Source organism: Tinamus guttatus, unplaced genomic scaffold, assembly GCF_059628265.1.
Source record: "Tinamus guttatus ecotype Peru unplaced genomic scaffold, ASM5962826v1 Tinamus_guttatus_pri_ptg000327l, whole genome shotgun sequence".
NCBI classification, from domain to species: Eukaryota; Metazoa; Chordata; class Aves; order Tinamiformes; family Tinamidae; genus Tinamus; species Tinamus guttatus.
The window spans coordinates 1,402,081-1,426,947 of NW_028288861.1; the positions used below are offsets into that span (position 1 = coordinate 1,402,081).

Genomic DNA, 24,867 nt, shown 5'->3' on the forward strand with positions numbered 1-24,867 from the left:
ACAGCCAAATTTGAAACAACTTTCAATAACTTTGATACATACAGAATCTTCTCTTGCAAAATGTTCCTTTTTTTTTTCCAAATTTGGACATTTACACTTTAAAAATACCTGGGTGTATGCAATCCCAGTCTGTGTGCACTGTAGTACCATGCACATCAACAGTGAATCCTTAAAACATAATGTCTACAACGTGTTATTATGCAAGTAATTGGTAAGGTAAACAGTACCTATCTCACAAAGCAACAGCAAGTTTCTATGGCAAGGTCTCTGAAACGCGCCTCAGGAATTCCTCAGATATTGCTAACACTGCCTGATCCCTACCAGGCAACCTCAGGAAGTAGCCCCATGGACTATTTTACCCATCAGGAAGTTCAGACCTTCAGGCTGGGTTCATAAAGAAGTAATCACTATCAATCACTGTGTACTGCGATATGTTTTGCACATCAGTTCCACGTTTTTCCTACTGAGAGCACTTAATTAAAGGGCAGCACTACTTTTGGTGTAGTGTTGCAGGAATTTTACAGTGAAATCATAAATTATGAATGTTGGGTTAGTAAAAGGATGTCTAAAAACAGAACTGCTTTCTGTAGTCTAACATTACAGCAGTCTGTACAACATTAGGCCAAAAAGCTTTTTCTTTCCGTGATTTATTATATGCTGTAGTGAACTTGCCAAAAACAACAGTGCAGGATGAGCTGTTAGATACCGTATGTACAAGAAAAAGTTCAATGGGATGTCATGTAATGGTTTATGCACAGGGCTGTGCTTAGCGCGCCACCAATATGGTAGCCAATTTTTGTTAATGTTTAATTATAATAAAAGTGCGTCGGGGGGATGCACGGTAACTTAACTGTCTGCTTAGCTGGCAGCACAGACTCGCCGAGCTGTGGGCAGTGCCAGACTGGCTTCACTAGGGTGGTTTCTGTCCAGCAGTGGAGGAGAACTCTATTTGATGTGCTCGTGTAACGGAACAGGCATCGAAGCAAGGAGGAACCCCCGTGGCCTCCTCCCGCAGTGTCAATTAGACACGTGCTCCTTGGCCCCGCGATGCCGCACGGTGCCGCAGCGCTTGGCGTGAGAGCCCCTGCCCTCCGGCCCCGCGCTCCCCTGCGGCCAAGGCCTCGTGCTCACCGCAGCACTGTCCCTCGCCACCTCTCCCTGCCTCCGCGCCAGGGACTCGCCAGGTCGCTGCCTGGCCCCACTTATATTTTGTACCAGACTATGCCCATGTTTTGCCTCACCGCCCAGCCCCGGCACGAGGGATACCCAGGGTGGAGATGTACCTCTGTGCTAAGTGAACAAGCCCCAAGATAGAGAGCGCATTTTACATTTCCAATGGACTATTTGAGGCAAGGCAGAACCTATAAAATGCACACGCAGCACTTTAATTACGAGCACATGTGCCAGGTAAAAGCGGCAATGCTAACGAGCAGCTGCTCAGCCCAAGTTCTGCGGGGCTCGCTTGGCTCTGCCCGGCAGGCCGAATCCCCGGCCTCCACCACGGGCGCTGCGCGGAAGCTCTTGTCTCTCAAGGACGCTCCAATGTTTAATAAAATCAGTATCTTCAGGCCAGTCAAAAGGACCATTTATGTTTCTATCAAAACGTTAGAACTCAAAAACACTCCCCCCCCCACCCCGGAAATAATGTTCACTTAAATTGATGTTCAGAAACGTCAAATCTGATGATAAACTGCATACAGGAACATCTACCTATTATTGCAGAAGCAAGGACATATTTAACATGGAAAAAATCCTCCCAATCTACTTTTGACTGTGCTCATACAGCAAAATTTGCCTTGTGCTACCTAGGTTGCACTTTTTTTACCATACAGCTATTGTATCATTCTCTCTGATCTGGCTCTGTGTCAGACAGACCATATGTAGGATCACATAAAATCATACCGTACTTTTGTTTAAAAAGACTTAAGTGGAGTACTTAAGCCCAAAATTAACTTGTTGGCACATTAAGCATTTGCCACTGACTATCAGGAGCTCCTGCTGCTAAGTGCTAATTTCTCTCTCATTAACGCTCAGAGTTGGCAAATCACAAACAATGCCACTGGTTAATTACTGCTGCCTTAATTTGAAAAGACATTTAACCTTTCTTTCTTTCTTTTTTTTTTTTTTTTTTTTTTGTGTGTGTGTGTGTAGGGGGATGAGGTAGGGAAATGTAAGCCACAAGTAAAAACTATCATTTTAAATTCAACTCCTTTCAAAGGTTGTATGTAACACCATGGAAAATGAAATTCAGCACTGTAAATTACAGAGCAAAGTTAAAAACTTATTTCTAGATTAATAACAACATTTAACAAATTGGTGACTGATCTTCCTTTCAGGGCTGGTGCTGACAACTTTGGCTTGCACTGCAGAATTACCTAAAGTGATAGATGCAAACTTAGTATTGCTAAGGAAAGGGATTTGGTAGCTTTGAGCAGCAAAACCCAATCAATTGCACAAAACAATTCTAACGCTATAATGATATCGCATATAACATAGGTCAAGTTGTCCCCGTCTGGAGAAGGTTCAGGCTTAAGGCAAAAAAAGAAGCATCAGAAAGCATGCAGCTATGGATTTTACTCTTGCTCTGTATAAACTTCTAAAAATGTACTCGTATTTTTCCCTCCCTTCCTTAGTTCTTACCCTGAAAGCCCAGCTACAGGTCCAGAAGTTAAGTGAAACTGTACTTTACCCATGCCAGTGGAAATCACTGCAGTTAGTGCCATATTTTTTTCTTGTTTTAAAAGTTTTCTTTCTTTAAAGGTTTCTCTTTCAAAACTCTTTCAGCTGAATTTTGGTTAGTTTTGTGCTTTGTGCCGGAAAGACAGAAGAAGAAATATAAAGGCGAGCTTCTTTCAGACTATAATAAACATAATTAAACTTGTCCATACAAGTTGCATTGTTTTACTTAAATTTATGAATACACAGTTATCACTATATAAATCCTGCTTTAGTCCTTGTCTGCTTTTTGGGTCAGAAGTTGTGGCTACAAGACAACCTAAGTGACCCTGACTGCACTTTAGTGCAGGGTCAGAGTGGCAAAGATGCCGAAAGGGAGGCAGAGACCTAGGACCCCCAGCGTGGGAAGCGTGAGCAGGACCACAAAATGCGATGCCTGAGCTCAGGCTGCCAAGGAACTGCAGTCCAATTCAGGCTTGACACGGAGAAGTAAGCTTAGTCCAACTCTCAAGGGCAGCAGGCAGCACCTCTCAAGGAATAAACCGAAGGAACTGAAATATATACTGGAGATATGAAAATACCGAGTGCCATTCCTAGAGGCTCAGAAGCAGTTTATATAAAACTTACGTCTGATTATGTTTCGCTAAGTATGCTAAGCTTACTCTGAATCCAGTGTTCACAGAATCTGTTGTACTTGTTTTAAACTGGTTTTAATGCAAACACATAGTAAAAGGAATATAGTTTTGCACATTGATAATCCTGACACTCTGGGCTTTGCTTTTTCTGGAAAGAAAGACTTTCAAAGAGATACACTGAAAAAAACATAAAGGTGAAAGTTAGATAAGCCAAAGCAAGTTTGGAGAAAATAAGCCAAATGGTTGTCCTAAAAAAAAAAAAAGTTAATCCTATATTCACAAATCTTAATTTATGCTAAAGGATTATTTAAAAAAAAAAGAGAAGAAAAAATAAGCTAAACATGGATCCGGCTTTAGCTTGCCCTCCAGTTGAACCAATTTTGTGCTAGAGACGAAAAAAAGGCTTTTATTTATTTATCAAAGTGGCCTAGTAGTCTCTCACATTCTCTCTTTCCTGCAAGAGAAATTACTTTCTAGTAATGTCTTTTCTTCTGGAATGTCTGTGTGGGGTCCACGCGAGCTTCTAAGGATTTGCCTAGACATGTGGTTGTTGCCAGTTGATTTTTGCACCATCAAAAAGCCTTGCATGTGGTTTTATGAAGAATGCATTTTCAACACACAGCTCGACACTGAGAAGAAATGTAAAACATCTTGCAATTGTTTTTATATAAATGTTCATTTAATTTATTTATTCTTAGTCTATTTGTTATAGATAGGTTCTATGGATCTCAGGATAATGTAAATAATTTCTAATTCCAAGAGGTTCTTATAATGAAATGTTGGCATATAAATTCTTATTTCCAGTATACATCATTTAAGCAAATATGTTCTTGAACAGATACACTTGTGTACTCACACTAAGTGAAAGCAGAATGGTCCTGGCTGGTGATTTCAGCTATGAAGGTCACATCTGAAGGTAACTTTCAAAGGCTGCATTCTGGGTCCCTGTTCACAACGTCACATCACCAACAGCGCCAGCTACGAAGCCGACTCTGCTGGGTACCTGGCCCTGCCACATGGGTAATACCTTTATTGTTAGTTATATTTTTTCTGTTGTTATTGGGATAAAAAACAAGCAACTCCGCTAAATCTTAACTTTTCAGAACTTCTTTTTCTTTTCTTTTTTTTTTTAATGTCAGACAAATTAGAGCATTATCATTGCACATCCCTTTATTTCTTGGAAAAAAAGAGGAAATACAAAGCTTCTCGAATAAGCCATTACTTTGTCAATTAATTTTGAATCTTGTAACTTAATTACATTTGTAAGTAATCCGTTTCTTAAATGGCATTAATAAAGCCTACAGATACAATAAATTTAAAAAAGTATTCTATCATCTGGTAAGTTATCTGTTAAAGGGCTCAAACTGTATTTTAAGTGTATTTCTGGGAGTGGAGTGGGTTTCTAGGAGTTGATCATTTGTCTCAGCGATGGCAATTATAGAGAGGCAGAGCATGGGCTAGTAGACAACGACTGCAAACCACATTTTCACGTTAGGTCAGTTGGCATCAGGCAGCCAACTTCCTTAAGTCTAGACCTACTTCTGCTGGTGACAAAGCCTTATATATCTTGGCAAGCATTTAATAGCTACTGCTCAGAAACTGACTTTGATTAGCAAGAAATTTTCCATTCAAACTGTTACTTCAAGCCAAATTCAGAATAGCTTTTAACAATTAATATACTACTACACATTTATAGAAATAGAGTTTTAAAAACAAATTAAGGTACATGTATGTAGTAGGGCAGTGCATTTTCAAAAGACTTAAGTCAATTAAAAGATAACTATGTTTTTTACTACTCCTTTCCCTTTTTAAACCCTCCCTACAGGTTCGTCAACCAGTGACACACATCTTTAAACAAAAGTTGCCTTCAAGGCAAGGCACAGCCTTCGCCAAATATGGTCAAAACATGCAAAAATCCTGGAATCTCAATATTTAGAAAAACCAAGTACCTAACTGAGTGCTACTTTTTGCATTATAGACTGTATTCTTTACCTAACCCCTGGAAGACTACAGTATTTTTGGTCCCAAACTCCCATATGCTACTTAATAGGATCTTCCTGCAGCGGCAACTGCAAAAAAAAATGTATTTGGCTCACAAATGTGGCTCAAGAAAAAGCTGAACAGGTACATTCAAATGGGCCAATTGCTGAACAAGATCAGATTTTAAAATTTCTGATCAGGTACTTTTCAAGATAACAGGAAACTTGGCCATGACACTAGCAAGCAATACAACAAGCCTTACACTTCGAAATTAGCAGCATAGTATGTCTTCAAGGCATTCATTTTATGCAGCTCAAGTGAGTAAAAACCAATCTGCTTTAAGATTTGATGTCACCACAGTAGTTTGGTCAAGCTTTAGTTTTACTGAAGACAATTAAAAAAATTAATATACTATGAGACTCCAAGTTCCAAGGAGGTTTTGACTCACGAATGGAAATTGCTTTTGGGATGGGAGAGGTAGGCATTTCTATGAACACTAGATATTGCTGCGATACTCCATTGATGTGCAATGTTGGAGCTGTCGGGCGAAAAACGGTGGATGGAAACTAATATCAGGGCTCTAGTCACACCTCTCCTGGATACAATTAAATTTTAATGAGCTTTTATTTATACTGGTTGCCTTTTTATCTGTGTGATGAGGCTGTTAAGGCATCAATCAAAGAGCAGCATTTTTGTTGGCCACATTTCATCAGGCTTATAATATGATTTAATTGCTTCCGCCATTTGGAGAAATAAAAACAAACCAAGTCATATTTATGCGGGTATAAAAACATGTTAAAATACTTTAGAATTTGCATAGCGTGATTTTTAAATGCATATTAATAGAATGCACCAAAAACTGTGCAAGTCGCTGTCATTAAAAGTATTATAAATACAATGTAACTTTTAGCTGCATAATACATTTTTAATAAACAAACTGTCGAAACACATTATTCACTTAGAGGATTCATTCAGATCTAAGTACTGTTCTCCAGGCAAATAAAGGATTTTTATAATCCTCAATGACAAGTTGGTTCTTTTCTTAAATACAGTTCTCATGGAAATTAACTTTTAAAAGCTATGATTAAATAACATTAAGGTTACTGAGATTTACAGAGATCAAGGCTTTCCAAGCGAAGACTGATGCAGTGAGTGAGAAAGAAAAGGCACAGTGGCTCAGGGCAGCATGTCATTAAAACAAGAGCACCACCTAAACTTTGAATGTCCCCAATTTTGTTGGTTCAAACAAGAGCAAATGGAGGTGTTCCAGGCACCTCACAAGGTAATCTGGGGATGGGCCCGTATTTCTGTGAAGTGTAAGGATGTTACGTTGCTTAACCATCTTAGCACAGGGCAAAGTGATTTAAAAAGGCAGCCTGGATGATGGGCAGAATGATGGAAATATCTCCATCAAAAATCTCTGTCTGAAATGCACAGTATGAGAAAGCATTTTCTGAAGTTTCATAAATTTCAAAAGAAACTTCATCAGCACATAGTTCTTCCATACTTCTACAAGACAGCGAATGAATTCCTGTGCCGAGCAGCAACACTTTTTAATCCCCCCACTCGCCTTTCAACCGTTGGGTACTTAGGGCCTTGGAAAAAGAGGAGGAGAAAAGGTGGTGGCATGCATTACAGCTTTCTTTTGCCATATAGTGTCTTTGTAAAGAAGAACACTTTTTGACCAAAACTCAGCAAAAAAAAAAAAAAAAAAAAAAACCAGGATTCTTCCTGTCCTTCTGTAGTTCTCGCCTGTTGCTCAGTTTCCCTGAGAAACCTTGTGCTGATGAGCTCCCTCTCAGAGGCTGCAGGCACAAGGGCGCTATTGTTTGATTCCACACGTTTTAAGCTCTGTATCAGTGTTGAGAGGAGTTATTGAGGTTATTTTAAACATTTTGCTAAGCTTGTAGCAGTCTTCTCAGAGAAATGCCTGGCTGCAAACTACCTCTTATCCTGGGTGACAGAAAACATGAGACAAGCTTTTGAGTACAGTCAGATTGAGGTCCAGGCAGTCATAAGTGCTGGTCAACTCATGCTGCCATTAGGTGATTAATAGTTGTTTATTTTTAGGCTTGAAGGAACAGGCCATCCTAAGGCCAGGGCAAGATGATATCTGCATAATCTGGGAGTGCTTCGTGGTTTGCAGAAACCCCTTCTTTCTGTGCAGCTGTTTATCTGGCGGCGGTGCTTGCTGGAGTGATAGGGCATGCCAAAAGTGCATTTAACAGGGGACACCAAACTGCTCTCACTGCAATTTATTTTTGCTTAATATTTTTTTTTGTGAAATGGAACCAAGATAATCAGAAACGTCGTTCAGCAAATTTGGATAGCAAAAATGTCTATAAATAACTGCACTGCCTACCTGCATGTTTAGCATTTGCTGAGTATGAATCTTGGAGCCAGCACTAAAGGTATTCAAAGACATTTTGATGAATTATTATACAATTCCATATCTCAGTATCCTTATACACAAATATACAATAAAACAAACAATATAACAGATGAATGAACAAATGGAGCACAGCTCGTTTGCACTTCCAACTTCCCAAATCAGAGAATTAGTCCAAGACTGGATACTAAATCACACTGAGCATCTTCACACAATGTTGCTTAGCAGTTTAACTGCCAAACACACTATTGTGCATAATTGACAGGCAGAAATATTTTATGTGTGATGCTGTACTTAAATTCACTGCCTCTCAAAGTGGAAGTCACCTATCTGTATTAAGCAGGGAAGAGATGAAAATACTAAGCCTGCTGCCTATTCCTGTGGCACCTCATGTCCGCCCAGAAGGGAACCAAACACCTCCTCCCATGCGGAGCATCGTTGCCGCCTTTGGAATCTGCTGGCAAACTTAAATTGTGCCTGGCATTCACCCCTTTCATTACGAATGTATCACTTCTAATGCCTGAGGCTCTTCAGCTTGTCTCTTAGTCGATACGTTGTACCCGGTGCCTCCGCAATCCGGGCTGGCATAGGGTGCCTCGCGCCGCGCTCTCCCCCTGCCCCACTCCGTATTCAAAAATAATTCAGTTTTTAGCTGTGATTTGGAAAGACTGCATCCCGACATACACAGCTCTGATGTAGCAGCCTGTATCATCTGCAAAACGTCCAGTCTGTCAACAGACTAGGAAAACAGTTTGTATGGGTTTAGGTGGAAAAATATTCCAGAGACTTTAGGAGACCATCAAGGCAATCTGTAGAGCTATTGTGTTCATAACTAGATCAAATAGATGCATAACTGAGGCTGTGCACAGTAATCTGCGTTTTGCAATTTCCACAGGAAACAGCTTTTTGTTTCTCTTTCATTTTATATAATAATAATGTATATAATTTCATATGTATTTTATATGTATCTGTCAGCCAATCACAGCTGAATTCCATGCCACTTCTGAAAAATTCATAATGCTATTTAGGTTTATTTATAAGTTATTTGTTCTTTCTTAGTAGTATATACTAACATTAGAAACAAGTTCATTTTAATTTTCTTTGCTTAGTATGCACTGATTCTTTTGGGCTCACTGTTAAAATAAGGAATTCTGTTCAAACGAAAGCTATATAAATGCACATTGCTATATAAGGGAGCCTAGAAAAAGAGAGAGAGAGAATCAGAGGAAAATGCTATCACTTGCAAAGATATAAAAGCAATAGCAGATTTGTCAGGATTGGCAGTGACATATTACAATCCATGTCTGAGGAGAATTGAGCCAAAAGTTTGAAACTTGATAAAATCACATTAGTCTGAATAATTTTCCTCATGTAATTAGAGCACTATGTTGAGAACAGTGGAAGACAAGTTGGACTCAGTATTCCTACGTTTTATTTTTATCTTTCCATGCAATTGCTGGACTATCTTGTGTCAAGTAATTTACTCCTTATATGGCATTTGTATGTTAGCTGTTCCCAAGGATGGTATGAAGGTTATTATTCCAATAGCCACAAGGCTTGTGTGTTACATATGGAAAAATCCTTTTAGACATGTTCAAAACAAACTGTGAGCTACTACAGTTTTTCGTCAAAGGTCAGTATAATAGGCACACCTGTACTATTCCATTGCAATGCACCTCAAAAACTGCTGTATTGAAAATGGAGTCTAAAAATTTTATCAGTGGGTGAGATATTAATACCTCCCCTATGAAATGCTACGATCTTAACATTATGTATGATAAAAGGATTCTTCTCAGTTATTGCTGGCTTATGTGTCTGATAACAACCAGTATTAAAATATTTTAAATATTTTAATTAAACACACAAAACCGAAAAGTGTTAGTTGGCAGTCTTTTAAGGACATCAATGATAAGTATCCTTTTAAACAAACAAACACACAAAAAGAGCTATGGAGCAGCCAGCCTTGGTCAGTTCTGCTCCCTTTATGACAAAAGAAAACTAAGAGAAAAGAGGAAAGACAACAAGAAGACAAGTGATGAAATACAGCTTTTCCTTCCAAAGACAGCTTAAGCTTGGGAGCAGTAGCTGGGAAGTGCAGAGCGTCAGGCAGTTTGACCAGCCGTTCCGGGGGCTGGCAACCTTCCACCAGAGCATGGCTACCTTCTTGTTTAGGTTCTCACATCGCTCATATCATCCTGAAAACTGAGAACAAGTACATTAAGTGGTAAGATTACTACCTACCATGGGCATCCATCTTTTCCTCTCCTTCTCTATCAAAAATTGTGAGGATATTACTGTTTCTTACTTAGTTTTTAAAGCACTTGCTCTCTATTTTTCTGTCCCTGTTACTGTAATGCCAAAGTAAGTTCTACATTCCAATACCTAATAGGTTAAAAATAGTTCTTGAACTCCATGGCTGTTATATTCCTGCAGGACCCCCCTGAGAGAGCTCTCTCTCACACACAGATCCATTTGTCATGAAGAGCCACACTGCAACTTAAGGAGAGGTGCTGACAAAAGGCTTCCATCTGCTCCAACCTGAGTGCAGACACAGAATATGCTGAAGATGGGAATGACACCTTCAACTTGACCTGAGTAGTGGAAGCCTGACACAAACAATAAAAGATATATAAGATATTTTTCCCATCAGTCCCCTTAGTTTTATAGCATTTAGTATTTATTATTATTATTATTTTTGCCAGAGAGGAAGTTGCCCTGCCTGGTTAAGCCAGAATGTTGCTAGCTGGAAAGCAAGGTAAAAATGGAAAAGCAGGACCCATAAATAAGTAAGAATGGAGAACAGCTCTATCTCATTAAAACTGAATAGGCAGTGAACACTTATGTGCTTTGAACTATACCTTTCCTTCCAATTCTAGGAGCTTTCTGTATCAACCTCTGACTTCTAACAGAGATTTGAAAATCTCTGACTGCACCTCTGAAGCAGAGTATTTTTTATAAATTAGTATTTCTACACTCAACAGTTACACACAGCTTTAAATCAGTGAAATGACTTATAAATTGGCCTATGAACAATGGACTTGTATACAATACCTAGCCATTACTTATCATTATACTCCAGTATAAATGCAAATATTCAGAGAGACTGGCATGGTCTTCCTGAAGAACCAGAGGAATCAGCGATGGCATCTGGAGCTTTTCATCACCAAGTCTTGCACTCGTTAATCCACCTCGGTCACTCGCAGCAAAGCTCTTTCCACCAGGTCGCTACTTCCACCACACCAACCAACGGCCCCTGGAAGCTGCACGGCGTGTTCTGCCCCCGCTACAAAAACCAGCCGACCCACCAAGCCAGCTGCCTCCACTCCTGCCCCTCTCTGAAAAGTCTCACAGGAAGCACCTGAGGGCAAGACGTATAAATGGACACAAGTATATGCATTTTCTCCTAAAGTCCCCCTACGCCTAAAACATAGGACAAACTGGTCAGACATGTACTGATTTTTTGCTGGTGGTAAGTAAGACTTTTACCTACAGACCTGTGTATCTTTCTCCCTGTACCACTGTTAATGTACTCACATTAACATTTTTAAAAGCTGGCTCTAAAGCCATACCAATAGATTAAGCATTATTTTTAGTTAAGTTCAAAGAGAAGAAAGAGAATAGCTTTGTCTGCTCTCTACCTGATTTCACTATGGCAACAGCAAAAAAAGGGTAAATTCAAGAGATTAAGACAGCTATAATTCCAGCTGAACCAGCAAAAATAAGAATTAAAAAATCATTTATAATTTTTGATTGCCTATAGGCACTTTCAAACCATTCTTTAATTAAAAAAAATATCAACTACAAGTCAGACCACATAGAAACAGTACGGAACAGTTGCTGTTTCCTTAAGTAATGTTTCCACTTTAATGTACTTATTTGCTCTTATTTGATTAACACCGCCCGCATTTAGTACTGTGCAAATTTATGGAAATCTGACTTTAAAGAGCTTTGTGCTACTGAGCGATTTTTTTTTAATATGTATGTATTTATACCAAAGGGACTTGATGAGTTTCTGGAGTAAATGAAAGAACTGAGTAGCATGTCAGGGTATGCTGTGATGTGCCGTGAGGTAATACAGGCACTTACATGTCATCACTGTGGGTAAAATAAGCCGATTGCTTTTACCTCAGTTTACACTGCACAAGAGTCTGTCCCATGACTATAAATAAGGATGGATAAAATCTGGTAGATTTGCAAACTTCTTCCATGGGCATTTAAGGACAAATGAGCATTTGCATAGTACCTTGCTTATATACTGCAGGAGTTGGGAGATTGCATAATATTTATGTTAGAGGAAAGCAAACTGTATTTCACTTTTTAGAAAAAATCTCTAAACCCAAGCCAGATACTATATTTGGACTGTTACTGTGTAAACACATAATAAACAAAACCTAGTAAAACATCAGATGTGATGACAGGAAAGGAAAACTTTCAACTTGTTGATATCAATGAGTCTGGCAGCCATGACCAGGCACAGAAGATTTGTTATCTTAAATAGTAAAGTTCCAGAAACTAAAACAAACATTTTTTCCCTAATGTTCAAGTTACCCACATTTTTACTGCAGAAAAATATTCTGACTTGTGTACATGACCTGCAATTTAACTTCTACATGCCAAAAATATTGCTATTGTTCTATTCAAAACTACACATGGATATAGAGACCGTAATAAAGAAATCATATTTCTCTCTGCTTTCTCACAGTGAAAAGGAACCATTCTGGGTAACAGCTGCTCAGTCAAAGGAAGCAAAATGATGCGGTTAAGGGAAAAACAAAACAAACCTATGAAGTGCTGGGAGAACTACTTCCAGGAGAATTATAGAACTTTAGGCATTTGCTTAAAGACAGCTCATTCAAGAAAGACACTCTAATTTCAAGATACGGAGCACAACTACTAGAATGTCCTGGGGAAAGAAGAGTCTGCCATAGGAAAGACTGTTTGAGTTTGGCCTTGTTAGCTGAGGAGAGCAAGGACTGAGAGGGGATGCAATGGTCCTCTATCCTGGTCCTCCACCAGGGAGACGGGGCACTGGGTCAAAAAACAGACTTCTGAGTAGGGCAATTGGAGCAAAATGCCTGAACTGCTTTTAAAATCAAAGCTGGGAACTTAAACAAACAGGTTATAAGAGGGTGTTCATGACAGCTGGTGACTGGACATAGTGACAAAATCTTATGCATTTCTAAATACGGTACATGGAAGTAATACAAAATACTTTCTAAAAATCATGTTACTGCTGCTAACAAAATTAAAAACCCAAGTACTTTTTTAGCCTACGTGACGAACAAAGACAAAAGCCTATCTAAGACAGTGTGTACTTGTAAAACAAGATACCAGAAAAGTGTTCAGATTGCAGAAAGACAAGAGTTTCAAAAAGGTAAGATTAAAAGGAATTTCCTTTTCAATGAGCAGTATGAATTTGAACCATTGTTTGCTCACTGTAAAATATCCATCCCGCAGACAGAGCTTAATAATTTAGTTTTCATAAATAATAATGCACTGTCTGATGTTTATCAAAGGGAACATCTTCAACTTGCAGAGATTCTCTAGGCTTGGAACATAAATACATCAAGACAAGCAAACTTTTCTAACTATAGAATATATATACAACCTTTCTAATTTTTCTTTTTGTTTTTACAACATGTCTACATGACCTGAAGCGTTTTTGTTTGAAGCTTATCCAGGCTACTCTTGCCTAAACCTTGAGCCTAGAAAAATGTGAACAAAATGGACAATTGAAGACATGTGGAAAGACAGCATGACCAAAACTCAAAAAGTGAACAGAATAATATTCTGTCCTAGCTTTTAAGGAAAGAGTATGTTATTAGCTGTAAAGCAGACTCATGCAACCTACCTACCCACCTACAACTGTTTATTTTTTCTTCATTTTTAGATCAGAATTCTGGTTCTAACATACATAGCTCTTGAAAGGTACCTGAGACCAGATAAGTGACAATCTCCATGCCACTGAAGAGAAATACACTGCACGTGAACACGGCAGTTTCTAAAGCACAAAGGACATCTGGGCAAGTGAAGGCATAAAAATCTCCGTGGAAAATCTCTAACTATAAAGAGCTTCCTACAAGAGCCAAGGGTGCTGGGTGGCCGTCCTGCTCCTAGGGGATCATGCAAGACTTCCTCCCCCCAAAAAGCTGTACAGCGATGAGCGCTTTGGCTTTCATACGGAGTTGATGTTAACACTAAAACTGGACAAAGCCACAGCAATCAAATCAAACGTGGCAGCACAACTCACATTATTAGTAGTTCTTAGCTTGGTATTTGTATAGCTAGGGAATTTATGCTTCAACAGGTCTAATGCTGAACTACAGAGAGGCACGCAGTGGTAATCCTTTTTACAGTCGTCTGTGGCCTAGATGAATAAAAAGATAGGGACTATTGCAGAAAAAAATATAATACACTCAACACCTTTGTCTTCCTGGGCCGGAGAGTTACACAACAGAAATGTTTACTGTGAGCACAAGCCATAAAACGCCAGAAATTAGACTCAAACTGTGAAGAACGAACTACCTCTAACTACTTCCATATTCTGCTTCTAGCAAGAACCCTTTTCATACAGCAAACACTTTTTGGGATACTTCATCAAAACCGTGATAGACACGGAGAGGCAAAAGAAAGACTTCGGCAATAATCAGTCAAAATGGAATTACTTTTTGTGATTGTAGAAAGGTAAAAAAATATGTGAAGGACAGGCATGATGTAGAATACGGACAATTACAATTACAATCCCCCAAGCATTATGTTAGAAGAGTTGTGTTGCCTGAGTTCTCATTCAGCATTAACTAGCACTTGCCATTGAAATTACAGTGAAGGGGACAATAAGGAAAAGATACTAAATGATGATACTTAATTATTTGTGCATTTTTGAAAACATAAATGGTTTCAAATGAGTTACACAGCGAGCAAGCAACTACCTTCTTTTACTTGGCAAAAGAAAAACAAATACAATAATTTTGGCATACTACTACACAGGTAAGTTTAAGTGTGAAGTCCTGAGTTTTGAATAATTATTTTTGTTCATTTTCAGCCTCAAATACATTGGAAAAAGAGCTTACCATTTGTAAATTCCAATGAATCTAAGTAAAAGCTTCTGGACGCACCTGAAAAACTCAGTAAACGGACTGACTGACAGGCAAACACAATGAGTTCTTTCAGCTATTTACGCCCTTTTGGTCATTTTAAGTGGACTGATTCTAATTATTTTACAGATTTTAAATGCAGTGAACAATCATCTAGTAGACTAAGAACATTAAAGAGGCTACTAGAAAGGTAAGATTGAAAGTTTAGTGTCACTAAATCACCAAATCACCAATCAGCAAAAAGAAAAAAAGAAATCCTTGAATTTTAAAATTGAACACCAGTTTCTAAAATATTAATTGGACAATTTTGGGGTATATTTCCTACTTTTATTGTATGTTAAAAGGTCATCCCTAAACATATTTTTCTGTTTTGCCTGAAGACAGATTATTACAATGCTACTGTTAGAGTAAGTGAAGGGTAAATATTTGGCTTTTGAGAACAGACTTATGGGAAATGTGCATTGTGTTTACTGTTATTTGATGATGAAATGCCAACTGACTAAAATATTTCTACAATAAATTATTCCATTCAATAGAAGCATCAATAATTTGCCTGGTTTTAAAACACAATTTCACTATAATGCATTGAAAGAAATGGCACTAATGCAAAAGCCCTGCCATGTGCATTAGTCCATATTAAACCACAGTCCCTTAGCCTCCTGCTTTAGCATATTGCTAAAGGTCTGACAAACCCACAACTGCACGGAAATTCAGAGATCAGGCTAAAAATCTTTACTTACCACTTTGTGTCTAGATAAAATAATTCACTGACTATATTAAGCATTAGCCAATAATTCAGAATTCCCTATCTTTGTAGGTTTAATATCAAAACATTAAAATAGACAGTAGCTTAGTATCTAAAGTTAAGAATGTTGTATATGCAAGCACATATAATACAGGAAGCCTTTTACATCTGTGATCATATTTTTCCAAAATATGCAAAGGACAAACTGTTTTGGTAACTCCACCGAAATCCGAAAAGATAAATTCTTTCCACTTCAATAAGAGTTGCAGCACTGGACTATAGGATAGGGACTTTCCAAATACAATTGGAGAAAACTTAACACTTTAACACTCCGACCACAGACGGAGTCTGCTGATAGTTCATAGGATGCAATATGAAAAACTAGGTTGTCAGCATGATAACCAGTACATTTGGTCTTACCTGAAAAAAAATGACAACAAAAACCCAAATTCTGTTTTCTAGCTTCACCTCATTTAATAGTTCTGATTTTCTCCCCCGTTTTAAGCCTCCCATCCCATTCATGACTCCCTTTCATGAATGAAAGGCAAACAGATGCTCTGGAATCTCTCCTGATACTAACGCATGTCGCAGGTGTGGATTTGGATTTCTGGCATACCTAATGATCTGCGCTTAATGGAACGCTCCTCTGTTTTTATGCGATTTTGATATCAGCCTGTATTTTAGTCACTGATCAGCCACTCCTTTTGTCTTTTACATCACAATCTGACACTGATACGAGAAACAGGATGAGATACCAACAAAATGATATAGAAGGACTAAGTGATAGTTGACCATGAATTATATTTGAGATGCACAACTTGTCACTACTTGATTTAGCAGTAAATAATGAATGTTTCTTTGTACTGCACTCCCAGAAATTCAGGCAGCTTTCAGAGTAAAAAAAAAGGCAATTACAAGCTGCTAATCAGCTCATCTAAGAATTACTGACCTTTCTTACTATGAAGTCAAATGTGTTTTATAGTTACTGTTACTTGTGATTTGGTGATCTCAGATAGATCTCCAGCAAACGACTTCTCCTAATAAAACCCTGTTCTTACTGGGACACTCATAGGATTCAGCTAGTTCCCCAAAAGTAGTTTTTCCAGTTGTTATTGCCAATGGTAGAGACACTGGAAGAGCACTATACAATGCAGGCTGATTAATGGGAACTGGAAGGGGCTCTAGTTGTACCTAGGGGCTGTAATTGCTGGCCTGAGAAAAACCTGGAAACTCAACCTTGTGGTAAGAAATTTTAATATTTAATTTGACCCCAGAGTAAAATAAAAAGTTGTCATGTGGAAGTTAGCACAACAAAGGTATTCAAGATAATTTTGATACAGAAATATTAAAACATTTACTCATTTTTAATCAAAATCATTTTAGTTTGCTGTAACATTTTCCAGCATTAACCTGCACTCCTGTCTCTTGGCCACTTTTTTTCTTTTTTTTTTAATTGTAGCTGGCCTAGAATTCCAGAATGTGTTTCGACTCCCTCAACTCTAATGAGGTACTATAAAGAAAAAAGAAGTATTTTTAGTATCTGATAATGAAAAGGAATGGTTTTACATAAATGATCTTCTCTCCATTGCAGTTTAATGAAAATTTTCTAATTTTCAGTATCTGTTAATCTTTGTTAATGTACACAGAGTGATATGCATATACTTACTGAGATGTCTGCTTTACTAGCAGACCAGAAATGTACTATAGCAACTCAAGAATCTCCAAACCTAGAAACTCTAAAATAAGCAAAGAAGAAATGAACAAAAGTGTGGAATTACACCAGCATCATATGAAACATTTTTGGCTCCCCAACTTTTACTAACAGCTGGGATTTTAGCTGACAGCTGTTTATAAATTTTATGTGCAAAGATTCCCAGGGACCATGATCAGAGACAGAGCTAATCTGATGACTTACACTGCTGCTGTTGTAACATAAAAAGGGACACAGCTCTACATACACATATGTATACCTGTATTTTATATAGATATATACACACGAACGTACATATATATACATACACACACACATATGTAGTATATACATATACACACACATATATATATTTAAATAAAAGAGAAAACTTGCGATGGGATGCTACTCTAACCTAACTGGCCAAAACTTTGGTTTTACTCATGACTAGGCAAATGTAATTGAACCAAGAGTAACTTTACGACCATCTCTGCTCAGCACCTATGGTTTCTGCTTGAAACATTTTGCCTTTTGGAGGATCTGGCTTTTTTTGTTAAAGCCCATATATCTTCTTTTAACTGAATATTAAGGGCAACGGTACTACATTGGTTAAGGAAAACAACAGGATAAACAGGAGCAATGTAGTCCTCGCCAAGTAAAAAAAGAAAAAGGTGTGACTTGTTTTATTTCTACTTTCCTGAGATGTACCTGAGAAGAAATGCTTCCTATTTAGATTAAGTTTCATCAAGGTTTCAATACAAAGCATAAAAGGAATTTTAAATATTTTCCTTGAGGTGTTTCTATTTGTTTTGTAAACCAAACAAATTGTGCATCATACTTTCAGTGTACGAGTTAATTCCATATGAGCAAAATCAATGTGAGTATTGATGCACAGCTTATTACAGGACAGACGAAATTTAGCAGGACACTGCTCTGAGTAAAGAGAATGTTGCATATTTTATGAACGACTGATTTTTAAGAATAAAATAAACACTGAAAGCTGTGGTAAAAGGCTTATTTTTATAACAAATATATAACTTGGGGTGGGGGGAGGAACAACTAATACTTATTTCTAAAGGCTCTATCCAGGATAATGTAATGCAATCTCTTTGCATGCAAAACATATTCTTTTTTCATTCTACTCTACAACCAGTGGGCCATTCTGTGAATGCTTTTTGAAGGCTACAAGTCTCCACTTATGTTATTGGGTCAAAGAATCTTGTAAGTATGTTATCTGCCAACACTAACAGGGAATTAATGCAGGAGAATTTGGGATACTTAGTAGGCTGAATTCACACTCAGTAGTAGAAATACGACTTAGCAGACAGAAGAGCAAAAGAGTCTGCATAGCCATGAAGTCTTTCATACAGAGTGAAGTTCATCGTGAAGCTTTTTTTTTTTGTTTCCGCTGATCACTTCAGAAACCTGGTTGGAGCTTATTATTTGTCTGCTTAAAACTCTTGTAATTTTTACTCCGATTTCATTATTGGGTAGAGACATCTTTGGGTGCCATCACCGTTCTTAAGCTTAAGTAAGTTTCTCCTGGCAGTTTAACCTCTGAGTGAATGCCTAAAGAAAAGGCTGTATCCCTTGATGCTTAGTACACTTGCTCTTGGATGTATGAGGATGAAACGCATATGATGTATTGGAGACTTTGTACATTTTTTATCGTGCCTGGGCAAACTCAATTAGCTAAAGTGGTTAATTGCTGGATGATACATTAGCTGCTTTAATGAGCAAAGTAAAAGGCTGTTCAGTATGTCTCAAGAAACTTGCAATCACATAAATCTAAACAAAGGTCAGTAAAATTTGCCCCAGGAAAAGTCTGTCTTGAGGCTGAGTACACACTACCCATGCACACACACTCACCTGACCTAGCAGTATTCTTTAGTAACCATGTTCAGTACATCCTCGAAATATGAAATCTCATAACTTCATTATCTCCGGAAATTCCAATCTCGTCATGTTGGTTACCCACAAATACCATATTATATAAAGAAGCTCAAACTGCATATACCTTTTAGCACATGCATGTTGTAGAACCACCTAATCCCTCAGCTGGGAGGGAGTCTGTGTCCTCTGGCTTGCTCACTCTTAACAAAAGAAAGTCGGTGCTTCCAAAAGGGAATGCAACCTTCAAAACAACATTGATATAATCAAGGTAGAATGGTAAAATACTGTTTTTACTGTTACCATTTTTGTGGTTATGAACAGAAGCTTTATAACATAACACCAGACAACAACCCACTATGCTTAAAGCAATGTAAAAAATTAACCAATAGAAAGTGCTGAGAAATGGATCAAGAGTTACTTTAAAATATCGGCAAGTTCAACCAAACTGCTTTTTTTTTTTTTTCTGATGAACTATTGGTAATAACATCATTAACTTGCCTTGCTTTCTTACCATGTGATAATGTCAGCTTACAGAAGTCAATTCCTATTGCAATTTTACTTATATCAGTATATTTTGTGTTTTGAACCTAAGCAATCTAGCTCCAGTGATAAAATGAAGCTCCACTACTTTATGTCGGCTAAAGATTAGCTTGACAATTTTTAAATCCAATTTTCATCAAATTAAGGCTTGTTCTTCATAAACCGCTAAAATATTAATTTTCAGGATCCTGGTTATGTCAAGCTATTTCTATTTATTTTGAGAGATTTTAAATTAATATCCACTATTCATGGTTGACTAAAACAAAACATGTTGAGTGTTTCACATTTTACTTAACAATAAAATAATTATGTTCAAATGTACTAAATGATATTCAAATTTACTTTGTAGACAAATTTACAATGAGACCAAGGAAAGTGTTCAGACTAAATTTTTTCTAAGCAGCATATAATTAAATCTTAGGAAACTATGTTTGGTTGGAGTATCATGATTGATACAAAAGAGCACCTCCTCTTTTTTGAAGTCCTCTGCCTATATCAAAGGGTTAATTTAAGCACGAGAATAAATCGTATGACTAGATAACATGAGACTCAGTAATAAAAAAATCCAAGTTCCTCTTCTGCTGTTTTTCTTCCAGATTAATGAAACCTTTATGTTTGGCATTACGGCTTCTCTTGATCTGCTCAGTTACTGCCGTCAGGCTATCCCTTCCACCCCCAGATGTTGGAATTCTGGTCTAAGATTACTGTTTTTACTAGTGGGAGCATAACAACATTTTTAGCCTCTGCAGCTATGGATAGGGATGGCAGGCTGCTGCAGATACCCACGCTGCAGCTACAGCATGGAGCTACAAGGCACAGGTTGAAGGCTATAAACACAGACTGAAAACACTGCTGCTTCTCAGAGCTGGTTTTAGGAAATCACAAGCACAGAAACAGGAAGTTCTTGTTCTGTATTTTTTGTCCTGCATACAAACCAGAACTGCAAAACAATTTCTAGTTTCTAGTTTGCTTTCACACATCTGAATCTTTCCCTTTGACATCACATTAAAACAGCAAGGAGATAAGAATGTTGCTAGTAATAAAGAAGAAAATCCCTCCCCCAACCTTTTACTGAATTTGGCCTCCCTCCCTTTGCAGAAAGGCATCTTCCTTCCATCCCAGGCATCTAGACACTAAAGACAGTACTATTCCACATCCGATTCTTTATACTTCTTTTTAAAGCTGAGGAGCAGCAGATTCCTGCAGGTACTCTTCAGTGCTAACTATGTTTTTTCAGCAGGTGATGTATAAACCAGGTCACATTTAAGTCCCTCATAGCTAACCTGGATTTACTAACTCTGCAAGCCCTTTTATTCTTCAGCTGCAGCTGTTGTGTCTCCTCCTTAATTTGTAACATGGGTTGAGCTCTTGATGCTTGAGTGCTATGGAAATCTGTCTCTTAACATAGGCCTTGCAATAAAAAGTAATGCACACTGAGTCAAAGGGCAGTTTTTCTAATAGGCCCTCTGTCCCCAGATGCTCATTTCTGTGAAAAAATAACTGGCTATCCGTATTTACGAAGATAAACTATAGTGGATAAAAGTTAGTTACGGCTTTTGCTTAATAGCAACATTCCCCAATAAAAGCTGTATGGAAAACCTTTGTGACCTGGTACCTATTGCTTCTATTTCCTCTTGTTGATGCTGCCTAAGGAATATTCCCCATTACTTAGCTGCACGCTGCAATTTTCATTTTCTTTCTAACCTGGTTGCTGATACTTTACTGCTAGGCAATAATTTGCTACTGCTGCAATCCACGTTTCAGCACTCTAAGGGCTCAAAAGAACCTCATTCAGAGCTGTGGTGCCGACAGTCCCCAGGTACCTGCATCTCACCTCCACGTGCTGTTAAGAACTCTGCTTTGCTTATGCAGAAATCCACAAATCCTGCCTTTACTAGGACATTTCATTCCCTGCCTACTGCGCTCTTGTAGCAAAAGCTGCAACTCTTGCAATCAATCTGTAAGCTCAGGATTAATTTAAGTTTCTGCTGGCAATATTTTTGGCAGTCTTTTGTAATGCCCACGCTTGTAGCTGCCAGAACCTATCACTTTCAGGGCCAAATTCCACCAGAAAAGGAAAATCCTGCTAGATGGGGAAGCATGGGCAACCTGCTCGCTGTAGAGATGAGTGTTAGTTTTAAAACTCAGGGGATTAGGGTCTATATTCAGAAAGAGTAGTAGATAATTATATACATTCAAGGTAGAAGGTTACAGCATCTTTCTAAGGAGCACTCCAGTTGTAAATAGTTTGCAGTTAATGATTTAGGAATAAAAACATGGTTAGCTGTTAAACTGGCTATAAATTACATCTCGTGTCTTGAAATCTATTGTACAAAATTAAATGAAACAAATAAAAATAAAATCCTAGAAACCGTTATGGAGAATAGTTTTTTAATCAAAATTACTCAATTTCTACTACCGAAACAAGACCCAATGAAAGATGCTGTATTTTGAATTATAAGGGACTTTATATCTGATAATTGACAAAACGAAGGAAAGATATCACTAAAGCCTTAGAGGTATGGATCTAACACTTTGCGACAGTAACAACCCTATTAAAAAATCAGGATACATCAAAACTTTCCAGTTAAGAGGTTAAGTGTTAGTCTCTGTGTAGTTGATAAATGTAGAGCTAATCTAATCAGTGGTTGTAAGAGGCAATGCCACCAGCTAGCCGTCCTGACCTGGGCTTCTAGTTTTCACAAAAGTAAGATTTAAGAAAGATGTCAACTCCGGGCCTTTGACCCAGCAAGGACCTTGTTCGTGCCAGCCTGGTGTTCTGCTAAACAGACTGAGAACTTTCAGCTCAAATCAGTAACATGTGTACTTCACTAATACAACACATGGCTTTGAAATTAAAATGCAATGTGATCGAGTGCTTTAGGATATTTTAACAGTTAAAAGAGACTGCAGTTAGGAAAAAAATAGCTTGTTTCTATGTTTTGCTTTGGGGAAGGAGAGAAGGACAAATTCAATTGTATTGTATTTCTTTAAAAATGTGGGGAAAACAAAAATTGAGTTAATTATTTTATGGGTGACTGACCTAGGGGAAATGAGGAGGTTGTATGTTTCTTTATGACACGTGTCACTTATTAGATAGCCATGTTATACTATTTCCAATTGAGTCAAGTTAAAATTAATTAGAAAGAAGTGTAAGTTTCAATCTGAATACAATAAAATGCAATAAAAAGAGCAAATGGCATTTCAGTCATCAATAATTTTCCTAATTCAGTAGTGTATTGACTATTTCCAATTACTAGAATAATAAGCTTTGTTAGCTTTTGGAACCCAACATACAATAACTAGGTTAGACTTTTCACGTAAGACATCATTTAACTAGATTTAGTTAGCTTATGCCATCTCTTACTATTACTTAACTTGCAAGTGAATCTAGACCTTGCATCAACCAAAAGGTATCTATCATTTTCGTTATTGTAGAACAAGGTATGTATATGTAGGCATGTATATCACACACAGTAAATGTGATCCAGTGTACAAGTGTAGTTTATGTCATTTGAATTACTTTGCAATTAAAATTATTTGTGAAAACATGAAAGCATTGGATGGATAGATTTTAATCTCATATCTATATATTTACTTCTCTATGAAAAGCTACTTATATCTCAACCTATCTTGAGCAGATTTTTCATAATTTATTTATTTATACCTACTAATGATACAGTGATAGCTTCTATGCAATAAAATAGAAGGGAATAGCAAATATGTTCAGGAATTAGAATGGGTATTTACTATTGCACAGGATAAAAAGTCTTACCTAGGCATATTTGCTTGCATAAGGGAGATCTGCATTGAACATGATATTGTACTTCTGAAAAAAACTCCCTTCTCTGAATTAAGAAAGAAACAAGAAAGAACAGGGCATTTTTATAATGGCTGTGAACTAGGAAAAATAAACTAATTTATTTGCCAAGACAAACATGATCCTACAATCATCCATTGTAATTTCATACATTCACAATGGACAGACTACAGATGGAAGTTTTGACAGTAGATCCAAGATCTAAGCAAATCCAGAATTATGACACACATATGTCTTAAACTCATGATGCAGTACTTACCATAATAGAAATATAATTGTTATGCAGAGACTTACAGCTTTTACTTTTATTCAAAGACTATACAACAGGAACAGAGTTTACTATTTGCTATACTGGTTGCATTTTAGTTAGACTAATTCCTGCATATTTCCAATAAAAAAAGTAAAGTTGAATGTTTATACTAATCTTATGTCACATTTTGTACCATACTAATAATAGAGCGACGTGTGCCATAGCGCTTCTATATAATGACAGTATTTGTGAAAAGTTACCAATACATACTAATACAAAACATGGCAGGTACTCCAAGGTCTAGTATTGGAGAATAGCCTCCATTTTTTCAGTCAGCATAGAAGAAAAACTTTGATATATCTGTTTAATGCTTTTTAGAATATATACAGCTTCTTCCTTCTTACAAATGTATAGATTTGTTTTTTTTTGAGAGAAAAGCTATTTAATTCAAATTGCTAAAAAAAAAATCATCCAGTCAAATCTAGAGACAAACTTTAAAAGGAATATACTGCTAAGCTTTTTTTTTTTTTTTTCAGGCCGGTGCTTTCTACAGCTGTTTAGTTAAATTAAACCACTATGCAAGAAAATATTTTTCTATTTCCTAATCTAACTAAATTGCCCTTATTCCTCCCACAAGACATGACTTTTGTCAATCCTCCAAAGCTCCAATATATTCTGCAAGAAATAAAAAAATGCATTTACTTAGAAAAAACAAAAATGAAGAAATCTTCCTCAAAGGCTACTAACTACATGAGATAGAAACACTTAACATACCTCTGAAATCAAGTTCAAAGTTAGTAATGAAATCTCTTACTGAAGGAAGGACATAAAAGGTGCCATGTTAGAGAATTTCCAGTAAGCATCATTAGAAGATCAAGGTATCTTCGCTATTTTGTCAAACAATCTCCTAAACTCAGGACACTATTGAGATACTACCCATTTAAATACACTTTTAAAGTAAGTATTTTTCTTCCAGAAAGATGTATTCCTAAACACTGAATAGTATTTTGTTTCATTTATTAGTTTTTCTTTATGAGGTTTATTTTTTATTAGTTATTCTCAAGCAATAGTTCACAAAATGCAAAGGATGTAGCCCAACAAAGTCCTCGCCAGCGTAAAAATACAGGTTCCAAACAAAACCGTGAGCTCAAACAA

At 37.3% G+C, this 24,867-nt stretch overlaps 1 protein-coding gene across 1 annotated transcript in view; it reads right to left on the reverse strand.

Annotated features, from left to right (window-relative positions):
* CDIN1 (CDAN1 interacting nuclease 1) overlaps positions 1 to 24,867 on the reverse strand; it is a 117,669-nt gene that overhangs the window by 1,440 nt on the left and 91,362 nt on the right. The window lies entirely within an intron of this gene.